The sequence below is a fragment of the Dysidea avara genome, chromosome 1 (assembly GCF_963678975.1).
Source record: "Dysidea avara chromosome 1, odDysAvar1.4, whole genome shotgun sequence".
NCBI classification, from domain to species: Eukaryota; Metazoa; Porifera; class Demospongiae; order Dictyoceratida; family Dysideidae; genus Dysidea; species Dysidea avara.
The window spans coordinates 13,910,718-13,925,931 of NC_089272.1; the positions used below are offsets into that span (position 1 = coordinate 13,910,718).

Sequence of the window (15,214 nt, forward strand, 5' to 3'; positions counted from 1 at the left end):
CAGGAAGAAGAAAAGATATAGGTGATTTGTTTGCAGCTGAACTCTCTACACGGTGACTTCTTCTAACTGATCTCTCTACAGGGTGATTTGTTTGTACCTGAACTCTCTACAGGTGATTCGTTTGCAGCTGAATTCTCTACACGGTGGTTTCTTTGTAGCTGAACTCTCTACAAGGTAACTTCTTCTAGCTGATCTCTCTACAGGGTGACCTGTTTGTAGCTGAACTATTTGCAGGGTGAATTGTTTGAAGCTGAACTCTCTACAAGGTGATCCTTCTAGCTGAACTCTCTAAAGGTGATCTTTTTGTAGCTGAACTCTGTACAGGGTGATTTGTTTGCAGTTGAACTCTCTACATGATGATTTCTTTGTAGCCGAACTCTCTGCAGGGTGATTTGTTTGTAGCTGAACTCTCTACAGGGTGATCTGTTTGTAGCTGAACTCTCTATAGGATGGTTTCTCTGATCTCTCTACAATGTGACTTCTTCTAGTTGATCTCTCTACTGGGTGACTTGTGTCTAGCTAAACTCTCTACAGTGTGATTTGTTTGTAGCTGAACTCTCTACAAGGTGACGTTTTCTACCTGAGCTCTCTCTTGTTTCTAACTGATCTCTCTACAGAGTAACTTGTTAGTAAAGCTGAACTCTTTACAGGGTGAATTTTGGTTGTTCAATTCTCTGCATGAATACTTGTTTGTAGCAGAAATCTCTACAGGGTGAATTGTTTGTAGCTGAACTCTCTACAGGGTGTATGACTTGTTGATAGCTAAACTCTCTTCAATGACTGTGACTTGTAATATAAATCTAATCAAAAACAGCCAAATTGTAAAAAAGGTGCGGCCCCTAAAAGGCCATGGTGAAAAAAGATGTGAAATCCAAGGTGGTGACCAAGAAATGGCTGTGATGGTAGGTTAATGGTAAAATTTTTAATAACGACAATTCATGTGAATTATATTTGTGTTTCGGCACCTAATTCACCTGAATTGTGATTATTAAAAATTTTACCATTAACCTACCATCACAGCCATTTCTTGGCCTCCACCTTGGATTTCACATCTTTTTTCACCATGGTCTTTTATGGGCCGCACCTTTTTTTACAGCTTGGCTGTTTTGATTAGATATCACTTCTTTTTGTATTTGTATACCCCAAAACTTGGGGCTTTTTTAACCTATCGTTTTTCTTTACCACAGGAAGAATAAAAAGATGAAGCAAATTTTTAATACTTTAACTGTTTTTGATTTTATCAGTAATTATACAAATTATATACCTATATTTATTACATGTCTATTATTCCCTAGTGGATAACTTGTTCGCAGCTGATCTATCTACTAAGGGACTTGAAATGTAATTGAACTCTCTACAAGGTGATTTGTTTGTAGCTGAACTCTCAACACAGGGAGATTTGTTTCTGCTGATCTCTCTACAATGTGATTTGTTTGTAATTCAACTCTCTACAGGGTGATTGCTTGTAGCTGAACTCTCTACAGGGTGATTTGTTTGTAGCTGAACTCTCAACACAGGGAGATTTGTTTCTGCTGATCTCTCTACAATGTGATTTGTTTGTAATTGAACTCTCTACAGGGTGATTGCTTGTAGCTGAACTCTCTACAGGGTGATTTGTTTGTAGCTGAACTCTCTATAGGATGGCTTCTATGTAGTTGGTCTCTACAAGGTTACTTGTTTCTAGCTGATCTCTCTACGAGATGACTTCTCCTACTACAGAGTGACTCTTATCTATAGTTGAACTATTTACAGGATGATCTGTTTGTAGCTGAAATCTCTACTCTACAGGGTGATTTGTTTGTAGCTGAACTCCCTATAAGGTAACTTCTAGCTAATCTTTCTACAGGGCGATTTGTTTGTAGCTGAGTTCTCTACAGGGTGATTTGTTTGCAGCTGAACTCTCTACATGGTAGTTTCTTTGTAGCTGAACTCTCTACAATGTGACTTCTTCTAGCTGAACTCTCTACAAGGTGAATTGTTTCTAGCTGATCTCTCTACAGGGTGACTTGTTTCTAGCTGAACTCTCTACAGGTGATTTGTTTGCAGCTGAACTCTCTACATGGTGGTTTCTTTGTAACTGAACTCCCTGCAAAGTGACTTCTTCGAGCTGATCTCTCTACAAGGAGATTTGTTTGTAGCTTAACTCTCTACAGGTGATTTGTTTGCAGCTGAACTCTCTACATTATGGTTTCTTTGTAGCTAAACTCTCTACAAGGTAATTTCTTCTAGCTGATCTCTCTACAGGACGATTTGTTTGTAGCTGAACTTTCTACATGATGGTTTCTTTGTAGCTGAACTCTCTACAAGGTGATTTCTTCTATAGCTGATCTTTCTACAGGGTGATTTGTTTGTAGCTGAACTCTCTACATGATGGTTTCTTTGTAGCTGAACTCTCTACAAGGTGATTTCTTCTATAGCTGATCTTTCTACAGGGTGATTTGTTTGTAGCTGAACTCTCTACATGATGGTTTCTTTGTAGCTGAACTCTCTACAAGGTGATTTCTTCTATAGCTGATCTTTCTACAGGGTGATTTGTTTGTAGCTGAACTCTCTACATGATGGTTTCTTTGTAGCTGAAACTCTCTACAAGGTAAATTCTTCTAGCTGATCTCTCTACAGGACAATTTGTTTGTAGCTGAACTCTCACATGATTGTTTCTTTGAAGCTGAACTCTCTACAAGGTGATTTCTTCTAGCTGATCTTTCTACAGGGTGATTTGTTTGTAGCTGAACTCTCTACATGATGGTTTCTTTGTAGCTGAAACTCTCTACAAGGTAAATTCTTCTAGCTGATCTCTCTACAGGACAATTTGTTTGTAGCTGAACTCTCACATGATTGTTTCTTTGAAGCTGAACTCTCTACAAGGTGATTTCTTCTAGCTGATCTTTCTACAGGGTGATTTGTTTGCGGCTGAATTCTCTACATGATGGTTTCTTTGTAGCTGAACTCTCTACAAGGTAACTTCTTCTAGCTGATCTCTTTACAGGGTGAATTGTTTGTAGCTGAACGATCTACAAGGTAACTTCTTCTAACTGATCTCTCTACAGGGTGATTTGTTTGTAGCTGAACTCTCTACAAGGAAATCTCTTTTAACTGAGCTCTGTACAGGGTGAATTGTTTGTAGCTGAACTATCTACAAGGTAACTTCTTCTAGCTGATCTCTCTACAGGGTGATTTGTTTGTAGCTGAATTCTGTATAGGTGATTTGTGTGCAGCTGAGCTCTTTACAGAATGGTTTCTTTATAGCTGAACTCTCTACAAGGTGACTTCTTCTAGCTGATGTATCTACAGGGTCACTAGTTTGTAGCTGAATTCTCTACATGGTGGTTTCTTTGTAACTGAACTATCTACAAGGTGACATCTTCTAGCTGATCTTTCAATAGGGTGATTTGTTTGTAACTGAACTCTCGACAAGAAAACTTCTTCTAACTGATGTCTGAACAGGGTGAATTGTTTGTAGCTGAACTCTCTACAGGGTGATTTGTTTGTAGCTGATCTCTATACAGGTTACTTATTTCTAACTGATCTCTTGAATTCTGTTCAGGGTGACTGCTCTATTAGGATGACTGCTCTATTAGAGTGTCTCGATCTCGCACTTGCTACACCAAATTGGATTTCGTGTTATAACTCCGTGGCTTTAAGTCTGATTCTTCTACACCATTGAAGAGCCTTTCTAAGATGATTACTCCATCTGTACAGTGAATTTCAAAGCATTACCCCAAGCGGTTTATCTGGTAGACGTGGCAAGTATTCTTTTTTTATTAGCTAATCTCGGTTGCGTAATTGCTACACACTGTTGGTTTTGTTGTTGTATCTTCCTGGTTTTTAGCTCGATTTCTTTCAAACCACAAAAGGTTTGAGGTTCAATAGTTAACCTATTCACCCACCGATTTTCAGCTTCTTCCCATACGCGGTTTACCCTGTAGGCGTGACAACATATTGGTGTTATTTTTCGTGCATAATCGCTCATAACTCTTTGCCTGTTTATCGTATTCCAGCCAAGGTTAGTACCGAGATGCGCCTTTATACCCCCCTTCTGTGTGCCAAATTTCAAGGCAATCGGATAACGCGTTCGCGTTTTATAGCAGTTTTTGTAAGTGTGCGAAAAGAGGAAGAAAAATAAGAAGAAAAAAACAACGAAGAAACTAAGACAATTTTTGAAGTCGCATATCTCAGGAATGCCTGAAACGTTTTCGCTCAAATTTGGAATGTGGAGTACTGAAGTTGGAGGAATTGTACACAGCAAAATTCGTCTTGTTTCATCAAGGCAGCACAGAGCTACGGAGGTGCAAAAATTGCGTTTTCTTTCTTCCTGTCAATATACTCACGGGGTTGCGCGCCGGCTTCTTGGTCCGCACGACACACTACCGTGTGTCTTGATATAGTGACCCATAAGCAGTAGTTTGGCATGTTTGTGGCAGCCCAATATTTGTTTCTGAAATCCAGCTTTTTTTTCAAAAATCTGATGCGGGCATATTCCCCATGTATTTCTGAAATTTCACTTTCTGTAAAAAAGGATGCAGGCGGTAGACCAGAAACATAATTACCAATTGGAGTGGCCTTACTCCATGTTCATAGCAATTTTCAACTCATTCGATGAAGCGGTTTGCCCTGTAGGCATGACAACAAATCGATTTTGTTTTATGCGAATAATCGGTCATAAATCCTCAACCATTCATCGGAGTTTCACCAAATTTAAAACTAAGATTCGCCGTTGGACTCCCTTTCTGTGTACCAAATTTCAAGACGATCGGAGCACGTGTTTGCGTTTTATAGCAATTTTTGCAAGTGCACGAAAACACAAAGAAAGGGGGAAAAAAATCGAAACTTGGGCAGCTCGTATCTCGGAAATGGCTGGAGCGATTTCCTTCAAATTTGGAATGTAGACTCCCCCGGCTGGCGGGCAACTGTATTGTAAATTTGGTTCCAATCAGATAAAGGATCACCGAGATACAAAGGTGTGAAAATGACGTTTTCTTTCTTCCTGTAAATATACCAGGGTGTGGAGCGCCGGCTTCTTGGGCCGCACGACACACTATCGTGTCTTGATACAGCGATATATTTGTTGCTGAACTTTCTACAGGGTGACTTGCTTGTAGCTGAACTATCTACAATATTAACTGGTTGCTGCTGAACTCCCTACAGCATAACTTGCAATGTAATAGAAATCTATAATGGAGTATTATTATTATTATTGTTAATTAACAAAGCCCACTAGGGGAAACACGCTAATGAGCATTACAATAAGTCATGAACTAGCTGAATGTTCTATTAGGATGACTGAGTATCTCGATATCGCATTTGCTACACGGAGTTGGCTTTGGAATCATAACTCAGCAGTTTGAAATCCTATTCTTCTGTACTATTATACAATCACTTTTAATTTTAATGTACATTAGCACTTATGCCCCAGGCGGGCACTGCTAATTAAACAATATAATATAATAATAATACTGCAAGTACTTTCTATGATGACTATTCCAGCTACGTACCAATTTTCAGCTCACTACTCTAAGCGGTTTACCTGGTAGGCGTGAAAAGTATTGGTATTTTTATTCAAGAATCTCAATTGCGTAATTGTTACACCTTTTTTTTTTTGCTAGAAGTTAAACCTAATTTAATTTATAAAAGACAAAAAGCAGCTAAACCTACAGTGCCTACACAGACCTACAAAAACACCGCATGGACCTCCAACATACACTTTCGGTTTCGTGTCATATCTCCAAGATCTTTATTTCGATTGCTTTCAAACCACCAAAAGGCACTCCTACAATGGCTGATCTATCCACAAAACGATTTTCAACTCATTCCATAAAGCGGTTTACCTTGTAGGCGTGACAACAAATTGATCTTGTTTTACGCGAATAATTGGTCATAAATCCTTAACCATTCATCGGATTTGCACCACATTTGATACTAGGATTCGCTGTTGGACTACCTTTCTGTGTGCCAAATGTCAAGGCTATCGGAGTATGTGTTTGCGTTTTATAGCAATTTTTGTAAGTGTGCGAAAAGACGAAGAAGAATATAAGAGGGAGAAAAAAAAAGAAAAAAAATGGAAAAAAACTCCCGAAACTTTGGCTGATTGTATCTCGGAAATGGCTTGAGCGATTTCCTTCAAATGTGGAATGTGGTCTCCCCTAGCTGGCGGGAAACTCTGCAGCAAATTTGGTTCCAATCGGATAAGGTATCACCGAGATACAAAGGTGTGAAAATGGCGTTTTCTTTCTTCCTGTCACGGTGTGGCGCGCCGGCTTCTTGGGCCGCACGACACACTATTGTGTGTCTTGATACATGATTTACTGAACAATGAAGACAGTTATGAGCCTTGTATGTTTCTAAGAGAATGAACTGGTGCTGCAATAGTAGATAGTTGTTATAAGACAGAAGTCCCGATATGGAGTAGATATACTTCCTCTTCATTCAACCCAGAAAATAAAGAAGCCAACTTCCTGCACGTGCCCACTATGCACCATGCACACATGTTTAGCTTTAATAATGTATTGCTATATACAGTGATCATCATAGTTGAGACAATAAAATCTGCTAATTAGCAATGTATTCAGCTGATTAGCATTCAAATTATGCCGGTGTCCACATTTTCAGGTCCATTCCAGCTAATTTTGTTAAAAAGTGATTAATTTATGTAATGTTAACCATAGCCCTACATAAAATAAACGAAATGGATATTTAGCCGGTCACCGGTCACGGTGCAAATATTTATTTAGCCAGTCGTTTGTTGGGAAGTGTCACCTATAACTCTAGTATCAACACACTAGTTGTATGAAGGTAAGTTTTTGGGTGAGTTCGAGGCGAGCTAGGGTTGGAGCGAAGTGAAAGTCATCATTACATTTATTACAGGCAAACGTCAGGTTAGCGTTAGGGTTAGGTTCAGCTTTGGTTTCTTCTTCACTGGTATGGTTAGACTATATAATATTTATATTTGTAACATTTAAATAGTACAAAAACAAAAGGAGTAGCCAGCAAGCACCGGTGGTACAGTGATAGAAAGTTGGTACTCTAAACCTGGATGTGTGGGTTCGAGTCTAGGTCACGTCACGCTTTTTTTCTTCGTTTCTTAAACCTTTTTGTGTCACGATTTTTTCAAAGTTTTTAAAAAAAATTGCAATGACCGGCTAAATATCAACAGCCTAAAATAAAAGCCTGTGCAAGTTTTTTACCATCAGCTATGGAAACTCAATAATGTAAATGACCTTATAGAGTAGTACGTATAATAGTACGACAAAGAACTACCTATATATGAAGGTTTGTGTAGCTATAGCTAACCGTGTCTAAAAAATTCTACATGCAGTAACTACTAAGGTAAGTAAGGGGGTTTCCGGACAGCTGTGTATTCCGGACACTTCGTTTATAATCCGCTACTGAAGGATGAAATGAAACCAATCAGGCTATGGTTTGAGTACCTAAGTACCACACTTGTGTGCTATAAAATACCAAAGTTTTATCTCGATAGCTTCAAGGATTACTGAGATTCGTCACGATTTGCTTGCGCATGTAGAATATTTTGTGTAAAAAACTTTCTATACGCGTGTTAACAGTAGATTGAGGGCATCGTTCGTAATTCTAAGCGACCATATGCACCACAAATTGTCAATCACACTATACAGTGAACGAATATACGGTTTAAAGATAGTACAACTGGATTCCAAGCCCAATACCTGAGTCGTGTCAACTTGAATGCGCAATCAACCTCGCAACCAGCAGCCCGGAGAACGGGAAAAGCCTGCAGCAAGGATCCGCTGGGCCACATTGCTAAAGTATGCTGTTTGTGTGTTCAGGTAAGGGCTGGTACAGATTTCCAGGCAGTAGATCAAACGTCGAATCTTCGAAAGCGTTGTAAGACCGGCAACTGCAAGGTCCGGAGCAGCATAACGCAATTCTGCTGCTAAAAAAATCGCTGTCATAAACAAAGTAACCAGCCAAACAGAACGCTATCAGTCTCTGCTGGGCCACGGCACTCAGTGGAGTGCAGCAATTCCCATAGCAATGCCAGGTACGCCTACTTTTACCGGTGTCCGGAAACCCCAGCCACATAAATTTTTAGCATTTTCTCAAATTGCAAGTTCAGGCCGTTCTTTCTCCTAGCATCCTACACTTTACCACTCATAATTTATACCACCAATAGCCTAGTTCGTTGGCTACAATTCGGCACCAAGCATGTTAGAATCCGTTCTTCTCTCGAGGAGAAATAAACAATTTTCTAATACGTGTACAAACTTTGTCCGGAAACGCCCGCCCCTACCTTATTATAATCAAAAAGTTTATAATGGGGCAGTCTATAGTGTAAACAACTGATTATTGACTAGTAGCTATGTATTGTTGACCCCATAAAAATAACTAATTCCCCTGTAAACTTACATGTACTTGTTTGCTGGGCTATTCTGATGGTTTCTATCCTCTTCTACTATAGGTTTAAACTGCAGTGGAAAAGAAAGTGACAAATCATTCAAAAGGGCCAAGATCAACATTATACCAGTACTGTGAACAATGGAAACACACAGCCCCACATACGTATAGATCCTCACACTGAATTGTATACCGCTGGGCAGTGGATTACTTTCAGTGTAGCTACCATGCAGAGCATTAAAATACGTAAATTGGTCTAGCTACAATAAAAGGGGTCATAACTACGTACTTTATAGCTGAAAGATCACCTAGCAGACTCGTGGACAGTGAAAACTAGGAGTTCACAGGACCTAGGTCCCTTCACCTAGGATGTCGATAATTGGTCACTGGTGATACCATCATACCTTATATACGTATAGCTACACTGTTAAAAATGAAGAGTAACCACCACTCTGAGAGTTCCCAGTGTAGGGAGGATTTAACACCCCATGGAGAGTAACCAACACTCTGAAGAGAATAACCATTACTCTGAAGAGTAAGTGACACCACCTTCAGAGCATGTGTTACTCCCCAGTTACTCCTTTGGAGTAATGGTTACTCTCCAGGGGTGTTAAATCCTCCCTACACTGGGAACTCCTTGAGAGTTGTGGTTACTCTTCATTTTAACAGTGTATATGGTGTGACCTTCTTGATATACAACGGAAAGGTGATAGCTATATATGTACCATTTCTTTGACTTTTCTAGTATTCATTCCACTTCATTTTAGATGGCCTCGGGTTGTAAAGAGTCATATATACCGGCTAAGCAAGTTAGCTACCGTTACGTAGTGTGCTATATCCACGGTTGCCGAGTAGCCGGGACGTTTTAGCTACTCGACCATAGATTTACTAGCTATAAACCCCGGGAACGCGACTAACTGAAACTTGACTGTGTTTACGGCGTCTCACCTTTTCTTTCAGTTGTGGGGACCAAGTGAACTTTGCTGAATGGCTGTAGCTATAGCTAGCTGAGCTGTGCCTTCTGTGAGTGATCGACGTCTGAAACCGCCAGGTACGGCTATGACAAAACTGTACCGCTGACTGAGCTGCTGTAAGAACAGTTGTATTTGGCCTGGACTAATCTGGCTGCTTTTCAATTTCATGTCCTAAACAAGTGGAGGTTAGAATATTATATAGTTACCAGTGGCGGATACAGGAGGGTGGGGCCGGTTGCAATGGTTTCAGCTGAAGCCCCTTCTAAAATGGTGCGAGCGCCCTAAATTTATTTACGGTTATTGTGGGAGTTTATCTGTGATAATCTGTCTCTTCCAAAATATGTTTATGTTAAAGATAGTGGGGCCACATGGTATGACTGTTTAACTATGCACATAAATGTGTTATTGTTTTGCTTTCAAGTCTTATGGCATTGCTGAATGTTAAAGGTCTTCTGAATTAACAGTAATATATCATATATTATGCTGCATGGTTTAAATTTTATAATGATACTATGACCTAACAGGAAATTAAACATTACCAGACTTAGCAAGTAGTGATTGACATAGTATGACATGACCACACAAAATCTATAACAATTCATGCTTGGATACATGGTCAAGTTAACATCAAAAATCCACAATTCCAAGAAGTCGTCACACTGCAATGCAGCTAGAGCACAGCTTTGACTTTATTGTAATGACTCATTGCACAACAAGGTGAAGCCAAGGAGGCAGCTAAAATTGCTGATAGTTGTGTAATGTGATTTATAGTATTTCTGAAATTTGGCCAAGGCCATTCTTCCATCCCAAATATAATTATGGAGCATAACAACACAAAGGTAAACTACCATTACACCATGTTATGGACTAGCATGAAAGCTTAAAACCAGGTAACTATATAAAACTAAATTAATACAGTATTGTGGTAGAACATATACTGTAACCACAAAATGCAAATTTTTAAAGTTCAAAGCCAAAGGTAGCTAAATCAAACAGTACTGGTGAAATCTTCCGCTTAGCATAATACTTCAGTAGTCTGTGGTGGTTCCTACATCATGGGTGACCAGTTTAACTATGTAGACCTGGGCACTTGCATTGTACATGGTAATGGAAAATACACAACTAGTCAACTACTTACAAGACAAAACGGGCAATTGGAAACAGTGAAAATGGCAACCGGAAAGTGGAAAACGGAAATGGTCAAATCATCATATAAATGTAAAACTATTGTTTAGTGGCCACCTCCTAAAGACCGCCTTCTTATAAAGACCACCTCTGTACAAAGACCACATTATAATTTGATCTCCAAGATGGCTTTATAAAGACCACCTCTTCACATTGCAATAATAGCTAGGTTCCAAACATCTTATGTCAGATCGCTTTGTCAAAACAACTAAAAAGACTAGGCTCTTCACTAGGTTGTAGTGTAATTAACTACATTTTACTTGTGGAATATGTTTGTATGACACATTCTGGTATCATAGTATTATCTATGCTGGTACAAACTAAGCGATGATGATATATGACTTGAGTGAAGTGTGGACAAAGAGATGACATTGATATGAGTCATGAAATACATGTTTGATGTAAAGAGGTGGTCTTTATCAAAGGTGAACATAAAGTGGTTCTTAGTCATCTTTTAAATCTAATTACAATGTGGTTTTGTACAGAGGTGGTCTTTATAAGAAGGTGGTATTTAAGAGGTGGCCACTAAACAAGGGTTTTATTCTAGGGTACATTTATATGACGATTTGACCATTTCCGCTTTCCATTTCCACATTCCGTTGCCAGTTTCCATTTCCACTGTTTCAAATTGCCCAGGCAAAACAAATGCAAAAATCACAACATGGGCCAATGAAAACAGGGCATGTGGACACAAGCTACACCTACATATTTGGGATGGAAGGGTGGCCTTGGCTGAATTCCAGAAATACTATAATATCACAGTACACAACTATCAGCTGCTTCCTTGGCTTCACCTTGTTGTGCAATGAATCATTACTATGAAGTAAAAACTGTGTTCTGTATTGCAGTGCGATAAATCTTGTAATTGTAGATTTCTTGGAATTGTGGACTTGGCCATGTATTCATGCATGAATTATTATATATTTTTGTGTGGTTATGTCACTAGACTACTTTCTACAGCAGGTAATGTCTAATTTCCTGTTGGGGGCCATTCAAAACCAATCAACCAAAAAAGATTATTATTTTTTAGTATAGACTGTCTGATCTCACAGACAGTCTATATATATACTAAATGACAGTTACAGACAGTCTATATACTGTTTGGTCAATTTAGTATAGACTGTCTCATCTCACAGACATGCAGTCTATACTAAATTGCTATAGTATCTGTGATGCTAATATCTGTATTGTTCCCCATCTGGAGCTTTTCTTGTGACTTTATGAAGTATAGCTGTGACATCAAAAATGTTACATACAGATCCTGCAAAAGAAATTATACACGTCAGACAAGTACTATACAGAATAATAACAGAAAAGTTTAGCAGGGAAATTGTTTGGCAAATTTTGGTAAATTTACTAAATTAAAACCCTCCAATTATGAAGTTCACAATTTTGCCTACTATTTTCCTCACCAAATTTAAGCACCAAACCTTCCCAATTAATATATGGTACAAAATCTCTATTATGGATTTTTGACGGTATTTGCAATAGTTATTATAACTGCATTGATATACATAACATGGGTATATTGGTGTGACTTCAGCAATGGAGAGTATTGATACTTCTGATTGATCTTGGGATTGTACCTGTGTACTATGCCTCCAACTGTATGTGTACAAGTACACAAAAAAATTGGAATTTTCAGCTAGAGTAGGCACCATAGCACATCGATAAAAAGTACTGAAACAAACTGGAGTAGTGCACGATATTAAATCAACAAGAAATGTTATATATATAGTCTCTACTGTGCTCAAGATACCATAATGGAAATGCACAGTAGGGGTATAACAGTTCTTATTGTTTTATTGTGATTTATCATGCACTACTTCAGCTTGTTTCAGTACTTTTTATCGATGTGCTATGGTCTCTTTTCTAGTTGAAAATTCCTAGTAGCTACATTTGTTATACACATTTTTCTATGTGTTTAATGGCGGATCCAGGATGGGGCATTTGGGGCAAAGTCCTCTCCCCCTCATTCCGGAGTCATCTTGAGGAGGATGGACTCTGAGACTAGACTCCTGACTTATAATTAAATTATTACATCATCATCATCAGCAATTTCAGTAAAATCCTTAAGCAGTATTCCTACTGCAGGGGCGGATCCAGACTATTAAAAATGGGGTTCTATTTTTGGAATTGCAAACTGTAAGTTGAAGACCAAAAAAAAACAAGTTGATGTTGTGCTACTTCTAAAAACCAGGCGCCATGCAGCTAGCTAACTCATCTGGAATAACTATAGACAGTATATACTACTATGAATTAACCAACTATGTATTACTACTTTACAATAGGGTAGTTTGGGTTGTGCAATAATATAATTAGCTATTTCTCGTATTTTGTAATTCATGAAATATTCGTAATTCGTTCAATTACGTTGCTATGCACTACTAAGGAAGCGTTTGTTAAATAAACCGCTTTTACCAACATATTACGCACAAAACTATCTTCTAAACTGTTTTATAGTGTGACTAACGTGTTTTTTCCCACAAATTCTCTCGACAAAGCCTCAAAGCTGCTCTTCATTTTCGTTTGCGTACGTAAGGGATACGCCCCCTTTCAACTCGAAGCGATAGGCTATTCCTGGCAGTGTACGAGGCCTGCACCGTTGTTTTTCAGTTGCTAAATGCCTGAAAACCTCAAGGGGAAGGTAGTCTGAGGAAAGTCACCACACCCGTATTTCAGTCCGCCGAAAAGAAACCACCTCAGAGCAAAGTTCACCTGTGCAGAAGTTTAATACAGACTTCATTTCACTTTTACTTCTTACGTAAAAGCTGCTTTTACCGTTATTAAACGATTTTGCTCACGTGGGTGCGTACGGACAAACATAGGTAGATAGGTACACACACACACACTTTTACGAAAACAATTACAGTAAACCAGGCGCACGCCCACAGCCGGCCTTCGGCCGGCTGTGGGCGTGCGCCTGGTTTAAAAAAGGTCATCACCTACTGACAACAGCTACCCCTCACCATAGATACCCATACCAACTATATTTCCTTATTTATATCTAGATACATAACTTGCTACATTGCTCCTCAAAAGACTACTGTGACTGCTCTATTAGAGTATATCGATTTGACTGCTCTATTACAGTATCTCGAGTAAGAGAGGCTCTTTCAAAAGGGGGGTTCCATGGAACCCCCCCTGGATCCGCCCCTGCACTGGGCACATTGGATCTCATGGGCACAGAAAAACGATCCGGTGGTCAATTTATTATCCGGTAGCCACATGCTCGAAATAGCCTCCAGTGTTCGCCTTCCAGTGCCTAACTGATAAAAAACAAAAGTCTGCGCTTGTTATTACATTTTTGCAAAAGGCGGGCGGCGCCAAATAGCTAACAAAGTATTAAAACGAAGGTTCAAATGTGAAGCGTGGGAGAGTGGACTATCCATTCTCTATGAAACTTGACCTGAGACAGCTCTAGATCTTCCACAGACCTATGCATAGACTTAAAGGGCGCGCGTAATGTGTACGGCTTTACAATCTCAAATTTTCAAGTCTTTTTAAAAAATATATATATTTATTCCGGCCCTAGTGGCACTCCTATCCGCCCCGATCTCTGTTAAACTTATAAAAGATAAAAAGCCACTTGCAAAAAGCAGCTAAACATAGCTACACAGACCTACAAAACACCGCATGGACCGCCAGCATACACACAGCCATCCCTGCAGACTATACTGACCAAACTGCAGGGAGTGGGAGCATGAAACACAGTTCAACTCCCACAAAGGACTGCCAGGCAACAATTTTTCAAGTCCGCATAAATATTTTAATGAGCGCTTAAAATTAACCAATCATTCAGTGCCGCGCACCGCACGCAAAATCATTAGAATACAGTAGGTGTCTAGAAGTGTCTGAGGAACTCAAAAATCAGATCTTGACTGGTCAACATTGATGGGTGGAGGCAGAATATTAAACGTGTTACTGTTAGTTTCCCTGGGGTGATTCTCCTGTCTCTTAGCTCTGGTATGAACACACATTAACGGTTCTGAATGTTCCACGTGTTCGTGTTACAGATGGCGTGGCGGTGATATCTATCGACTTCGGTACAGCATGGCTAAAAGTGGCGCTTGTTAAGGTAAGCTCGTGTTGTGGTGTCACCACAGAGGGTATATTTATTATGCACCTATCAATGTAATCCCCGACTACCACTAATACGGGCTGATGTGGGATTAGCAAAATTGAAAATTACAATTCCCCACCTACTGGGGAAATACTGGTGATGCAAACCCCGGGAATACTGGGGCGGCTAGGAGGAGATTTGTACGGTCGTGTGGCGTTGGTCTAGTGATGAGTTAGTTCGAGTGGATTCTAGTATGAACGTAATAGCTAGTACCCGAGACACTCCTTCCTAAACTGTAAGCACACACCTTTGCTGTCTGAGTGAATTTCTCAGTTTAGTGAAGACAAATCCCCATTATGTCAGGGAAATAATTATAGCGATCAATTCCCCCACCATCCCTGACCTTTCCCCACCCTCAGCCTGTATTAGTGGTAGTCAGGCATTACATTGATAGGTGCATTATAATGTTGGTGGCTTAGAGGGAGTATAAACAAATCATAGGTGGCTACACTAAATTTATGTGTAATTGTATTCTAAATTAATTTTATGTAATTTGTTTCATTGCAGACTGGAGTTCCAATGGAGATCGTGTTAAATAAGTAAGTTTACGAATACATAGGGAGAG

At 39.4% G+C, this 15,214-nt stretch overlaps 2 protein-coding genes across 2 annotated transcripts in view; one reads left to right on the forward strand and one right to left on the reverse strand.

Moving 5' to 3' along the window:
* Nucleotides 1-9,488, reverse strand: part of LOC136259195 (uncharacterized) — a 33,544-nt gene extending 24,056 nt beyond the window's left edge. Inside the window, exons 1-2 of the mRNA XM_066052705.1 lie at nucleotides 9,316-9,488; nucleotides 8,380-8,438 (exon numbers count right to left, since the gene is read on the reverse strand). The gene's annotated coding sequence lies outside the window, so the exon portion shown is untranslated. The remainder of the gene's footprint in view (nucleotides 1-8,379; nucleotides 8,439-9,315) is intronic.
* A 4,854-nt stretch (nucleotides 9,489-14,342) lies between these two features.
* Nucleotides 14,343-15,214, forward strand: part of LOC136257291 (hypoxia up-regulated protein 1-like) — a 146,564-nt gene continuing 145,692 nt past the window's right edge. The window contains exons 1-3 of the mRNA XM_066050412.1: nucleotides 14,343-14,492; nucleotides 14,543-14,604; nucleotides 15,157-15,188. The gene's annotated coding sequence lies outside the window, so the exon portion shown is untranslated. The remainder of the gene's footprint in view (nucleotides 14,493-14,542; nucleotides 14,605-15,156; nucleotides 15,189-15,214) is intronic.